Genomic DNA, 16,021 nt, shown 5'->3' with positions numbered 1-16,021 from the left:
AAGTTGTCTGAAATTTTGCCAGTTCATAATGGCTTTCTGCATGTGAGCAAGAGGATAAAACTGTTTTTTAATGGCTAACAGAAATTCAGGCCATGTTAAGGTAACCTTACCAAATTTCTTGATCTCCTCTTTAGTCTTGGCTTCCCACCAGACTAAGGCTGCTCCATCCATTCTCAAAGAAGCCAACTGAATCTTTGTGGCATCATCATGCATATTTTGGATCCTCAAGTAAACCTCCAACTGCCTAATCCAGTTGTCAAGCTTTTCTGCATTCACTTCACCATTAAACATAGGTAATTCAAATTTTACATCAAGCTTTAAAAAAGGACTTTTTCCAGAGGATCTATGCTTATGAACAGAAGAAGACGAAGATGAAGAGGAAGAAGGTGAAGATGGGGGTGGTGGATCACCATTTCCTCCATGTCCTTTCTTGGAATGATCATCATCCTTCTTACCTCCTGAAGAGCCTTCTCCTTCAGGTGGATGTTTGGACCCTTCTCCAGCCAATTTCTCATTTCTTTCTTGGTACAATATCCTCACCATTTCAGTGAGATCTAAGAAAGCCTTTCTGAAGATTCTTTCTTCTTCTCTTGGATCTGTCTCTAGGAATTTCTCCTCCATGCTCAGACATCCTTGAAGCTTCTGCTGAGACTCTTGAGGGTGAAATTGAAGGTGTAGGTGATGGCTCTCTGGCCTTCCTTGACTGAGGATTCTCTCTTTCTCTAGTCAACTGTCCTTCCCCTCTTTTAAGTTTCAACCTGGTAAGCATCAATACTTGCAAGACAGTTAGAAGATCTTTGCACAAAAACCCTGAGCTCTGATACCAACTTGATCTGAATATGAAACTACTTGAAATTCGTTTGCAAGGTATTCAATTCAGAAATAAACATATTTAAAAGCTTCCCATGTCTTGCAGAAATGAAACACATGAATTTTTCAACTGATTACAACCCATTTAAGCATAGCAGAATTATTTCCTTTTACTGTTTAACACATAAAAACGAATTTGTTCTGCAAAATAAACCAACCACATATGCACAAGAAGTTGATAAAGCAGTTCACCCCCTCCAGGGCTACGTCTGCTGGGTCCAAAGCCTCCAAATGGGCTTGTCCTTGTTTTTATTAAATGCTCAAATTGAAAATACAGCTGAATAGAAGCATATATAGGATAAATAGATGGTAGAAATGGATTCAGAACACATGAATCCTTCAGGATTGACTATTGGATCACCTCCAATGGATACCTGCAACCCTGTACAGTCTTCCCAATACTGGCCCCTGGTGGCTCCTAGAACTTTCACGGCTCAAAAACGTATGCAAATGATCTCTGATGGCTGTAATACCTGCACCAATGGCTTCAGAAGGTCGAAATTATCCAAAAACAAAAAAAAATTCGTCCAAAACCGACTTTCTGGGCCAAAGTTATGGCCATTTACTCCAGACTGCCAGTTTCCCCTAAAAGAACTCCAGCTAACTTTAGTGGAGGCCAGTTAGGCCCGCCAAATATGGCGGGTCCGCCAAATTCGGCGCCACCGCCAACTAATCCGCCACAACTGCAGTTACAATAAACGTTTGCCTCGGAGTGCGTGCCCGGCTGTTTTGGCTGGCGGTTAGTGGATAGCCCACGGTCTCCGGCTCACGGTCACATGGAGGGCGGGGCTGGCCCCCTTTGTTTTTCCCGCTCTGCAAAATTTAAACTTTATTAATAAAACGTTCTGCCCATTGACCAACGTACCAGCCTTTGGGCTAATGGTAAGACTGGCGGTTTGTATCCAACAGGTCGCGGGTTCAAACCATGGAAGTGCCAAAAAATTTTAAATACATATGCGCCCATTGTTGCTGACGTCATCTGGGGGCCACGTGGCGCCCTCCGGGCCTGCCACGTGGCGGCCTGTGATTGGCTGCTGTAGAGGGAATATTCCCTGGAATATTCCTCGGAATATTCTTTTTTTAATTTTTTTTTAAAAAATTACATTTTCTAATGTGCTAGGCAAAATGTTCTTTTGGCCATATCTCCCTCATACGGCGACCGTTTTCCGAACCGTTTGCGGCGCCGGAATCGGGAGGACGAGCACTTTGCAGTCGTTCAGCTTTGAACCAGTTTTGAGCACTTTGAATTTTGAGCATTTTTACAACACTTAGGACTTGAGCACCTGATCATCCTAACAGGATCATTCAGGCTCATTGGGGATTGCAAGGATAATCTAGACATAGAATTCGACATGAAGGATTTGGGAACAATGCATTATTTCCTGGGGTTGGAAGTTTGGCAGCAAAAGGGGGAGATCTTCCTTGGACAAGGGAGATATGCTACAAAAATCCTGAAGAGATTCTGGATGGAGGAATGTAGACCCATGGCTACTCCAATGATCACCAACTGGAAGAAGATTGATGCATCAGATGACAAGGATGTTGATCCCACCTTATACAGGTAGCTCGTAGGGTCCTTGATGTATTTGGTCAATACCAGACCAGACATTTGCTACGCTGTCAACACCCTCAGTCAGTTCATGGTGGAGCCGAAGAGGGTGCACTGGGCAGCAGCCAAACATGTTCTCAGGTATTTACAAGGAACAGTCAATTATAGACTCTTGTACACCAGGAGTAAGGATATCAGATTGAGTGGATTTACTGAGGTAGATTGCGTAAGAATTCCAATGGATCTGAAAAGTACCACTCGGAACCACTGAGAGCTTTAGTGGACATAGGTCCACAGATATCTTAGTGTATCAATCCTAGACATTATTGGCCTTGTTTTTACTTCTAGGAAATGTCTTTGGCATACATTCCTAGAGCACATCTTCTACATACATCATCTTGTTTTGTGCTCAGATCTGGAACTCCTGTTACAGTTTTCTTGAGAATTTTTTGAGCCCCATGGTGCAAATGTCCCATTCTTTTGTGCCATAGTTCGGTCAAATCCTTGTTTCCATGATTGCCTATCAGTGCCAATGGCGATTCTAGTTGTAATCTGTACAACCTGTTACTTCTGATCCCGATTTGCACTTTCTTTTTCCAGCTCGGGTGTTTGATGTATACTTTCTCCTTGATGAATTAAACATCATAGCCCTTGCCTTGAAGTTGCCACATGGAAAGTAAGTTCATCCCCAGTCTTGGTACATGCAACACGTTGGTAGCACAGAATCGCTCTCTCATTTCTGTTTGAAAAACTATGGTACCCTTCCTCTCCACCAATTTTCATGGCTAAAGCACATCCGATGCTACCCTAAATCAACAAGAATGTCACTTTTACTTTAAGAGTTTAGCATTACCATGGATTGCATAGCAATACTAGGGCCATATTCTTGATTATTAGGCTAAGAGCCATAGGCTTGAATATTAGGCTAGCCTAGGGGAGAATTAGAAGTGGGCCAACCAACTAAACAAATAAATAAAATAATAATAATAATAATAAAATGCAATTTTTTTACACTGGCCTGCATAGGTACAAACTGCATGGAACTGGTCATTACCATGTTATATACCTAGGGGGGATAACATGGGGTACAAAGGGAGGTATCCAAGGGAATAATTTGTAATAATGGGATGGGCCATAGTAATAAATAAGGTGGTTAACCCATATCATGTAAGGGACCACAAGTAGTTAGTAATAATGTAATGGGCCCATGGTATTAGATAGATGGTATTGAGGGAACCATGGTAATGACCCATGGTATTGTATGTATGAGGCCTATAAAGAGGCTAGAGACTCCACATTGAGGGAGGTGAAGTTTTATTGTATGAACAGGCATATGGCTTGTGGAGTGTTCTCCTTCCTTAAGGAGTGAATATATGGTGTTGCCCTACCTTAAGGGTTTGATCAATAAAGTGAATCATTTCTATCTATATTCAAATCTTGTTATTTCTTGGGTTTATTTGCATTGTCTTATATTTTCATATCAGATCTATAACAAGTGGTATCAGAGCACTTTCCTGGGAAAAAAAGTGGAGAATTTTTCTTATGTTTTGCAGGAAATTTTTGGTGCGGCAAGTTTTCAGATTAGATCTATATGTTTTGGTGCAAGATCTACAAAATCTAATTGCAGATCTGGATTCTATGTGAAAAAATACCCGATTTCAAAAAAAAATTGGTCGAATCAGAGTCCGGATGAAGGAGATATCGCTGATTTAAAAATCAGTGGGGTTGTAGACAATTTTTCGGGGCAGCGAGTTTGCGGCACAGATCTAGACGTCCTAGTGCAAGATCTACAAAATCTAATTGTAGATCTGAATTCTTTGCGAAAAAATACTCGATTTAAAAAAAAAATCGGTCGAATCGGAGTCCGGATGAAGGAGTATCGTTGATTTAAAATCAGTGGTGTTGCAAATAATTTTTCGGGGCAGCGAGTTTTCGGCGCATATTTGGATGTCCTAGTGCAAGATCTACAAAATATAATTGCAGATCTAAATTTTTTGGGAAAAATTACCCAATTTCAAAAAAAAATCAGTTGAATCGGAGTCCAGATGAGGGAGATATTGCTGATTTAAAATCAGTTTTTTTTGCAGGAAATTTGGTGACGACGAGAGAGTTTTAGTGCAGATCTGAAATTCCAGTGCCTAGATCAGGATTTCTATCACATGGGTAGATGCAGAATGGTTGTTCCATTTCCAAAAACAGGTCATTATAGGATTTCTGAGCAATATTGATGAAATTGTGGCCATTTCAAATTTTCGCCAAGTAAGTGAATTTTTCTCAAACCCTCTTCATGGAAAATTTTACTGGAAAATATGATAGCCCTACTATTGAAGAATACATAAAACAAACTAAGTTAGTATGGGAAAAAAATTGGAAGGATTCAATGTGGCTTAATTTCAGAGATGAGGCTTACAAATGGTATTTCTCACTTGACGACAAGCAGTTGTCCAAACTTTCAGATACAGAATTTGAAAGTGTCCTTTTAAACAAATGGTCTCGGACTAGAAAAAAGGAAAATGAGACACGTAAAGGGCTATTTTCTACGGGTGTCTCCTTATTGCAGGTTCATGGATTGATTTAGAAGGAGAAAATTGTTGTATCTATAAATCCTAGTTGCAAGCACAATTTTATGAATGTTAATTTGGTAAAAAAATTGCAAGTTCCAGCAAAACACATTGTAAATACACAAGTGGATGATGAGGATGTTCAAGTGTATAAGGATTTGAAGATTTCTATGGATAAGTATGTGTGGCATGGTGATTTTTATACTTCAGAGATGGATAATATGGATGTTGTTTTAGGATATCCTTAGATGGAATCCATGGGTACTATCAATATTAATGTGCAGAAGAAATTCCTGAAGCTCTGGTATAAAAAGAAGAAAATTACATTACAGGATATTTCCATCAATAAACAAGTAGAGTCCATGAAGGTTGATGCAGAAGATGTTCCAGGGACTGACATATCAGATGATGAGCCATTGATGATCAACAATCAAACACAAACAGAGGCTGAAGCAGAAAAGGATACAGGTGCTGATACATCAGATGAGGGCTCAGTGGTTCAAGTAATATTGGAAGATAAGACACCACAGCAGGCACCACAGCAGAGTGAATTAAATAAAAAGACACCGTGGGTTGAAACTTCAACATATCATCACCCACATCACCCGGCAAGAAAAAAACCAACAAAATGGCAACCAATTAGCCACAAGGACAATAACCCCCGCATGACAGATAGAGAGGAGCGAAGATCCACCTACTACACATCAACACAGAAGAGCTACCACGGTCAATTTCCATCTCAAGTGAGCAAGGCACTAGCAAGATCGAGGGTTCACCTTTCTCTTGGATGGCTAGATGCACGTGCATGGTACCAGTGGACTACTCTTTTGAGTAGGTCTTATTATTTGTGTTCTTCTCATGTTTCGGGGACGAAACATGTTAAGGGGGGTGGAATGTTATATACCTAGGGGGGATAACATGGGGTACAAAGGAGGTATCCAAGGGAATAATGTAATAATGGGATGGGCCATAGTAATAAATAAGTGGTTAACCCATATCATGTAAGGGACCACAAATAGTTAGTAATAATGTAATGGGCCCATGGTATTAGATAGATGGTATTGAGGGAACTATGGTAATGACCCATGGTATTGTATATATGAGGCCTATAAAGAGGCTAGAGACTCCACATTGAGGGAGGTGAAGATTTATTGTATGAACAGGCATATGGCTTGTGGAGTGTTCTCCTTCCTTAAGGAGTGAATATATGGTGTTGCCCTACCTTAAGGGTTTGATCAATAAAGTGAATCATTTCTATCTATATTCAGATCTTGTTATTTCTTTGGTTTATTTGCATTGTCTTATATTTTCATATCAGATCTATAACAACCGAACTAGTCGGTTCCGTTATAGAACTGGCCGGTTTGGTACCGAACTGACCTGTTCCAGTTCAGAGGCCTGGTTCAGACCGGTTTTGGGCCAAAAATGGTCGAACTGGTCGGTTCCACCGGTTTTGATCCAGTTCTGATAACATTGAGTTGCCTTAATAACATACCTCCAAGCAAAAGATTGGTTGATAGAAATTTAGGGCCACCCTTGCTCAATTTAGCTTAAGGGATTCAACACTTTTCTAGTGGTTAACACAATGAACTTGTAGTCATCAGAGCCACAGTTTCTATAGCATCGAAGGCATTAGGTGGTTGGAACACAGGGGGAGGTATCATTAATTAAGCCTTTGCTTACTTCCCGTTGGCTTCTATCACACAACCTACTCTAAAGATTGGTTCCAAAACAGTTAAGAGGAAGGTCTTACTTAGAATAGGCATATAACTAAAAGTAACCAACATTCTTGCATCACATGTACGTCTTAGGATTTGCATAGCATCTAAGCAACGATTGTCGATCTAGTTACTGGGTCGTTATTTGAAAATAAGCAAGTAGTTGACTCCATAAGGCATTGGTCTCACAATTCAATCTAATCTAATCTTTTAATCTTTCTAAATTAACCAAGTAGCTAGGTCACTCAATCGTGTTTCCTGGACTCGTTGGTTGCCAACTTGTCTTTCACCTTCATGTTTCCATAGGGAATCCCCCCCATAGCTTGTTGTTGGGAGACAACTAGAATGGATAGGTCGTGAATCAAAGTGACAACCCCCAACATGAGTCGTTGTCACAATGTCTGTACAATTTGAGAAACAACGTACCTAACATATGAAGTCCACACATATGCAAATGAAGAAAGAAGACCCTTGATTCACTAAATTTGGGCTTCCATTCGCTAGCTTTTAACAACTTTGGAAAGACGAGATCCATTAATCAGTGTTTAGACTATATGGATGATTAAAGTAGAATCTCCAGTAATTTGGATTTTTCTGAACTCCATATGCGAGGCTAAGCATAAACATTTTTTGAGAGTAGTAAGTTTAGCAATGTTATTGGTGGTTATGCCACTATAACTTGCATATATCGCTATTGGTCTTCCTTCAACATCTCTGACAACTCCTCCATACCTTGCAAGACTAGGGTTCCCTTTGGCTGCCCCGTTGAAGTTAATCTTCCCAAATCCTCCTAGAGGGGGGATAAAAACTTTTGGGAATGATCTTGGAGGACTGGGTGCTGCTGGATTTTGTCTTCTGACTGCTGACAGAGGAAGCCCCAATTTATGGAGGATCTCCATCTCTTCTTCACTAGCTTTCCAATCTTCTTTTGTCCATGACTCTGCCAATATTGTTTCCTTGAGATTATAAAGAATATGTTGCCATATTGACTGTGATGTGGCTTGTATATTTTTTAATATAGTTTGGTTACGCCCTTTCCAGACATTCCAAACCAGAAATCCTAGGATGAGGACCCATGCTCGATTGAACACTGGATTCTAGAATAAATTCTTCCTCCATCCCACTATAGCTTCTTTCAAAGGGTCCCTCATTTGATCCAGGTGTCCAAATGATTGCTCCACTTTTCTCCATTAGACCTCTATTTTTGTACAATTATTTAGAAGATGGTTTAGAGTTTCCTCTTGTGATCAGCACAACACACACCTTGAAGGTCCACTAAAACCTCTTTTCCTTATTTGATCCCAAGTGAGGATTCTGCCGCTCCCTATTAACCAGAGAAAGTGAGACACTTTTGTCCATAGGCTTTCCAACCAGATCTTTGCCCAAACAGGCTCTTGCTCCTACTCATTGAAACCAACTTCCAACCTGTAAGCTTGAAAACATACCTTTCAAAGAATACCCCCATCTTAACTTATCCGCTCCTATTTCAATTGGAATTTGGCATTCATTAGTACTTCCTCAAATCTGTCCCAACCCTCAACTTCCTCTGAGCTAGGCTAATTTCATTTTCCTTTCCATCTCCTTCAATCATCTGGAGTCTCTATATCTTTCCAATAATCGACAACCGATCTCCCATTTAGTGCTTGGAGGTGATGTTTGATGGGGAGTATTTCTGTTAACCATGGATATTTACCCCTATTTTACCATGGATATTATTAACATGTAAATAGGCTTTGTTACAATACCATGGGCCAATACCATGTTTTATCAATACCACCGAAAAACCATAACCATTTAAAAATCAAAATATTCTATTTTATAACATTTTGGTTTTCAAATTTTTAAACAGATTCTATGAAATTTATTAGGCTTTTATTATGTTAAATTTTATATTGCTTTTTAATATTATATTAATTTAAAATTATATTAAAGTATATTTAGTGTATTTATATATATATTTAAAATTATCAATAAATTATTATTATTATTTAAAATTGTCAATTACTTTTGGCATAAGAGGCAAATACTAAGCAGCGATGTTGCATATTACACTTGTTTAAAATAGTTCCCCTGCTTTGTAACTGGTGTCATGTATTTTGCAGCGTGGGTGTACTGCAATAGAAGCTTCAACTGATGGATATGTAATATATAGTAGAGAATTGATTAGTGAACATAAAAAAGGTACGCTAGGTCTTTTATATGTGTTAAATAGTAAGTTGCACTTGTAGCATGGATTTCTAATGGCTATATCAAGATCACTTTATAGTGTCATGATACAATATTTAATATATGTGATACTTTTATTCCTACTTTGTTGTTAACATTTAGTGTGCTTCCATTTACTTGTATTGAGAAAATATAAGATAAAATAATTTTGTTACAGTACAACAACTCATAACAAAAGTGGGTCAATGCAACTAAAAAATGAGAAAATATAAGATAAAATAATTTTGTTACAGTACAACAACTCATAACAAAAGTGGGTCAATGCAACTAAAAAATGAGAAAATATAAGATAAAATAATTTTGTTACAGTACAACAACTCATAACAAAAGTGGGTCAATGCAACTAAAAGAGTACAAGTTGTACTTGTAGCATGGATTTTTAATGGCTATGTCAAGATCACTTTATAGTGTCATGATATAGTATTTAATATATGTGACACTTTTAATCCTCCTTTGTTGTTAACATCACTTTATAGTGTCATGATATAGTATTTAATATATGTGACACTTTTAATCCTCCTTTGTTGTTAACATTTCGTGTGCTTCCATTTACTTGTATTGAGAAAATATAAGATAAAACAATTTTGTTCCAGTCCAACAACTCATAACAAAAGTGGGTCAATGCAACTAAAAGGGTACATCCAGAGTAGGTACAAAGTGGGAGAGTGAAAGAAACTTCACAAAATAGTAAGTAGGAAACCATATAGAATGAATTGTCAAGATTAATTCCACATGTCTAATTGAGAGAAGTTAAAAAATAATGTGAAAAAAAAATGCTAGAAACTAATGAGTCTTAGTGATGAACATTGAAAAGAATGTTGAGGCCTGCTGAAGTTGGAACTAGCTGTCGAGGATGAGTGAGTGGACCTTCATCCAGGCTTCTCATTATACTCACTAATAACACGTGCAAAGGAAAGTGCACTGATAGCTTGAATATGACAGTGCATTGAAATAGCTTATCTTAAATTGGACTTGCTATTTTCCTGGGTTGAATCTAATGTTCCATTGTTTCATTCTTGTATGGATTTAATACCAGAATAACTAACAAATTCTCGGGGTTTGAAGGATTTAAATCTGAATTTGTTTGATGGAAATTTCTTTGAATAAAGGCTGAATACACCATTTTTACAGAGCTGTGGCATCGTTTTACACTCTAACTTGTTCTAATAATCAAAGAAATGGAAAATCTTATAACCACTGATTGAATCTAAGGTTTTAAATCTAAACTCTTGCCGAAGGTCCCTTTCAAAGTCGAGTTTGATGGAAAATCTGGCATGCATGCGATATTGTCATTGAATATACCTGTACACATCACATTTTCATAAAGTTCTAATGGATTCACATTTAGTCCTTTCAAGGAAGTAAATCAATGGTGAACTTGACAGAATGACTTAAATATTGTTAATGATGCAAGGTTATCTGCTACTGTGTGAGGGTTTAAAGGACTGAGGAGAATTTCTAAATTGCACTCTAGCTGTGATATTCATCCATGGTCTATTTCTCCACATCTATGGCAATCTGTTAAAAGGTTGTTTTAGCATTGCTGATGTATTGGTATATAAATCTGGAATTTACGTTCAAACACTCTGAACAGTACTAGTAAATTTGAGTCTGATAACGGGCGACAAATAATATATCTGAATTGTTCTCAATGCTGATTTCCATACAATACTAACTGATTTGATTTGGAAGCACCTTAAGGTGATGATTGCACTCCATAATTCACTTAAAGTAATAACACCAGAAATGTGTGACAAAATTTTGCATTAAATGAATGGTGTGTAAGCTTAGAAATCTCCCAAAATACTCATTGTAGTTTTCGGAGTTTATATGGTTTTCCAGTGAAGTTTTTGGTCAAACAGTTAGAATGTAAACTGCTGTAGGTGTAATTCCTCTGAGTTTTAGTTCAAACGAGTTTACAATGCCCAACAAATACCCAAGAGACTATCTAATACAACATCAGCGTGTCCAGAAATAAGACAACAAGAGTAACCACCATTGAGACTTTAAAATCAATATACTTTTCCAGAAATTATACAATCGTTTTTCCTATGAGTGACAGGAACATCTCATTTACAAATGTTAGTACGGATTTCAAAGGGAAATATGACCTGGCATTAACGCCGTCCAAGGAAGTTGAGATACTCAGTCAGCTTCAGCACATAAAACACAGTCTTTGAACCAGCTATAGGAAGTTATGCACCTTAATTTTCAAGTGTATATTCAGCTTGAAATTTCTGGTATATATCAGCTTGTGAATAGGGTCTTTATTGTTGTTTTTCCATGAAAATGGACTCTAGGTTAGAATCTTACAATCACTAATGCTACCAATCCAAGTATCACAACAAACTACTTTGCACACCAGAGCAATATACAACAGTAAATCTACTAGTGCACAAAATATAGACAACTGTTTACAGTTTTACAATAACCCAATTTCATTATATTAATCAAATTGTTAATACGACAGTGTAGGGCTCCCATTCTACAATAACCCAATTTCATTATATTAATCAAATTGTTAATACGACTGTCTAGGGCTCCCGTACCAGAGATAATGGCCCTCGTACATTTATTGATACAAGACTACAAGAACTAGGACACGGTGTCAACAACTTACGACAACCAAACTCCCTGAACAAGATACACCGACCATATGGATGATGTAATGCGTTCTCTCATCTCCTCTTGGTCATATCTTGGACACACCTGCCTAGTCCTTCGGCTCCTGATCTACAGCAACTGCAATCTGCCTCTATCAATGAAGTTATGAACCAGATCCATTAGGTCACCAAACACGACTCCAACTACTCTCTAGTTGATTTTTAATCCTCCAATGCACCAACACATTGAGCCTCCTATTGAGTTGTTCACAACTCTCAACTGCCCACTATTGCTCCTCAACTCCTTTGGGACTTCTTTCCCACTAGCTAGTCCTTAGTCCTTCAAGGATAAAACTCTTAGGGACTTTCTCCCCACTAGTGTCTTCCTGTGTTACTTGATGAAGACACACCTAACGTACAAAAGGTTGCCACCTATCATTTTAAAAAACCCTTCTTCAACAATGAACTTGGACTGATGTGATCTGCTCCCTTGACCTCCTTTATTCATCCTTCAAGAATCAGTCCTGATCTCACTCAATTATGCCTCTTCTAACAGTCCTCTTAGTCCTTCAAGAAGATGTACTTAGGACTTGGAGCAATCCACTACAACCCTCCTAACTCCTGTTTTTTTCGCTGCTCCAATACTGTCCTATGTTAGTTTTTGCAGCATCAGATATGTTCTAGTCACGAAACTTTGTGGAGAGGCTAGAATTCATGAGATCTCCATAACACAAAAATCATTTATAGAAATTCCACCTAGAGATGACTTAATTAGATTATTAACCTATTTTGTAATGTTTCCTAAGTCTAAACTTAGGAAAATTGGTTAATTAATCAGAATTAATTTATGCAAGGTGAGAATCCTATAACTCACATAGATCAATTCCGATATGATCTCAGCCCTTGATTAAGTTTTAATCTTGGCCATCAGTGCCCTAATAGAAGATTATAAAAAGAAATCGATGGGCACTTGGAGAACACACTGGAGACACTTGAGAAGTTCGATTTCATTGGCAGTTTGATTTCTAGAGAGTAGCAACAGTTACCTATTGATTTGGGATAACATCAAATGTGCTCTAGCCATGAAAATTGGTAGAGTGTCTAAGCATGAGATGCCCAAAACCCAGAAATCGTTTTGGAAAAATCCATCTGGATAAAGAGTTATTAAAATAATTAATATTTTTAATGAGTTTTTAAGTCTAAACTTTGGAAAATAAAAATATTAATGGGTATTAATAAAGATAAGGATGAGAAGCTTTCAAAAGATAAGGATCAAGTATTTTTTAATCTTAGTCATTGATTAGGGACTTAATCTTGCCCGTTGATTCATCAACAAGAAATTTATAAAAGGAGACTTGAGGGTCAGTTGAAAATATACAGAAGGAGACCAATCAGTTCGATTTCTAGAGCAGGGTTAGCTGAGAAATTCTAACTAGAGGTCTGGAGCGTAGAAAGAGGTAGCGGGTATAGAACAGAGAGTCGGGAACAACACCAGAAAATCAGCACAGAGTTTAGAGAGACAGACTCAGAGCCTCTCAGGCAGACACAGAGGCAATAGGACTAGACATTCACTAGAGGGCTTGTGTGGATGACACATAGAGGCCCATTTTTGATGCAGAGAGACAGAAGCTGAAGCAGAGACAAAAGTTGATGCAGAGGGTTTGGGAGCTGTGTAGAGGTCAGCAAGATTAACGCTGAGTCTGAGAGAAGTGCTGGAGAATTTATCTCTATTGGGTAAGCCAATTTGGCACCTAGTTGTATTGAAGAATAGTTGATTAATAAAATCCTCCTCTAATGCACCGGTTTTCCTGCATTGGGTTTTTTTGGGGACAATTCTCCAAAATATATGTGATGATGTGTTTTGTGCATGTATTTGTATCTGTATCATGGTGTGATCTCTGCGACAGAATTTATTTTAATGTCTATTGGAGGGTTTGCGTGAATAACTTATTGGGAAATAAGTAGGTAAAATAAATCAGTTGTTGCAGTGATAGAATTCAACATGGTATCAGAGTAAGTAATCAGAGACAGGAAGGGAAAATCAATTATGGGTCGAGACCATGATGCAGAGGCATCTACGTCAGAAGACTTGCACAAATTTTTAGAAAATTGCACAAGAGACAATTATTTCGATTTCTCTATGTTGGCTTCTAGATTGGAAGAAGAAGTTGCTTGTGTGACTAGCTCTGCATCATCAGAGGTATGGTATATAGACAGTGGAGCCTCTTGGCGTATGATGAGAATCCAAGAATGTTTCTCAGATTATTAGGAGGAAAGGATGAGTTTTCATATCACCATCTGGAATAAGGCAAAGTGTACTCCAGTAGGGAAGGGTACCATAGTTTTTCAAACAGAAAGAGGAGAGCAGTTTCGTGCTACCAATGTGCTGCATGTACCGGGATTAGGGATGAACTTAGTTTCCGTGTCATAACTTCAAGGCAAGTGCTATGATGTTCCTCTCATCAAGGAGAAAGTATATGTCAAACATCTGAGCTGGAAAAAGAAAGTGCAGATCGAGATCAAAAGTAATAGCTTGTACAAACTACAACTAGAATCACCAATGGCATTGATAGGTAGTCATGGAGACAAGGATTTGAACGAACCATGACACAGAATTATGGGACATTTGCACCATGGGGCTCTGAGAATTGTCAGGAAAATAGTAATAGCAGTTTCGGGTCTTAGTACAAAACGAGATGATGTATGTAGAGGATGTGCTCTAAGAAAGTATGTCAAAGAAGCATTTCCTAGAAGTAAAAACAAGTCCAAGAGTGTACTAGGATTGATACACTCAGATATTTGTGGACCTATGTCTACTAAAGCTCTTAGTGGTTCTGAGTAATTTGTCACCTTCTTTAATGACCACTCAAGGAAAACTTGGATTTATTTTCTTAAAAACCAAGGACGAGGTTTTCCTTCAATTCAAAGAGTTCAAGGCTCTGGTGGAGACTCTAGCAGGGAAGAAAATAAAAGTTTTGCACTCAGATAATGGTGGAGAGTATGTCGATAAGGACTTCACCGATTTTTCCGCTAAGGAGAGCATCAGAAGAGAGTGGACAACTCCTTACAATCTGGAGCAGAATGGAGTAGCAGAAAGAAAGAACAAGACTATCGTAGAAGCAGCTAGGGCCATGATGTATGATCAGGATATGCCAAAGTTCCTGTGGGTAGAAGCATGCAACACGCCAATCTATGTTTAGAATAGAACTCCTCATCAGGCATTGGGCAAGATTACTCCAAAGAAAGTCTTCATAGGGAAGACACCTCAAATCAGTCATTTCAAGATATTTGGGAGCTTAGCATATTTCCGCATACCCAAGGAAAAGAGGAAGAAGTTGGATCAAACTGTAGAGAAAGGATATCTAGTGGCATATAGTGAAAATACTAAGGCATACAAAATCTTTCTTCCAAGGAGCAGGAAGGTAGTAGTTCAACGAGATGTGAAGTTCAACAAGGACAGGGCTTTCAAAAAATCTCGAGAAATGCCTTTCAAGGAGCAGTCAAAAGATGAGCCTTTGGTCAAACATCTTCAACCAACGGAAGTAAAGAATTCTTCCTCGGATCAGGAAGAAATTAGAATCACATGAGGAGGAGGAGCTAACAGAAGCACCTACTACAAGAGGAAGAACGAGCAGGGAACTTCGTCAGATTTTGCAAGATGAATAGGATTTCATCAGTGCACCAAGAAGCAGTAAGAGGGAGCGAAAACATCCAAATAGATATCAAGCATTAATAGCTCAGGATGGGGAGCCTGCCAGTTTTTAGGGTGCTGCTCAACATCAGGTTTGGTTGGATGCGATGGTAGAGGAGTACAACTCCATAATGGTGAACAATGTCTGGGAGGTAATGCCATGGCCTCAAGACAGAATGGTGGTAGGTTCGAGATGGATCTACAAGATTAAATACGCTGCAGACGACAATGTGAAAAAATACAAAGCCAAGTTTGTGTCTAAGGAGTATGCTCAGAAGGAAGGGAAAAATACAGAGCCAGGTTTGTGGCTAAGGGGTATGCTCAGAAGGAAGGCATTAACTATGAAAAGACCTTTTCCCTAGTAGCCAAGTATACATGTATTAGAATTGTGATATCTCTTGTAGCAAAGATGGGATGGGAGATTCATCAGATGGATGTCAAAACAACATTCTTGAACAGGGTGATAGAAAAGGAGGTATACATTGAACAACTAGAAGGCTTTGACACACATGAGAAAAAGTCTCATGTATGCAGATTGAAGAAAGCCTTGTATCGGCTGAAATAGGCACCTAGAGCATGGTATGGTCGAATTGATGGCTACTTGAAGTAGATGAGATTTGTAAAGAGTGACGCGGATCCAAATCTCTACTATCTAGTTGTAAAGAATGAGCCTTTAATCCTAGTATTATATGTGGATGATCTCTTCCTGACAGGATCATCTAGGCTCATCGGGGACTACAAGAAGAATCTAGCCACATAATTTGACATGAAGGATTTGGTACAGATGCATTATTTCCTAGGGT

The sequence above is a fragment of the Pinus tabuliformis genome, chromosome 9 (assembly GCF_031772625.1).
Source record: "Pinus tabuliformis cultivar Carrire ecotype Pingquan chromosome 9, CPIR1, whole genome shotgun sequence".
Classification (NCBI taxonomy): Eukaryota; Viridiplantae; Streptophyta; class Pinopsida; order Pinales; family Pinaceae; genus Pinus; species Pinus tabuliformis.
The sequence above is the reverse complement of the archived record's forward strand: the minus strand, read 5'-3'. Positions refer to the sequence as shown.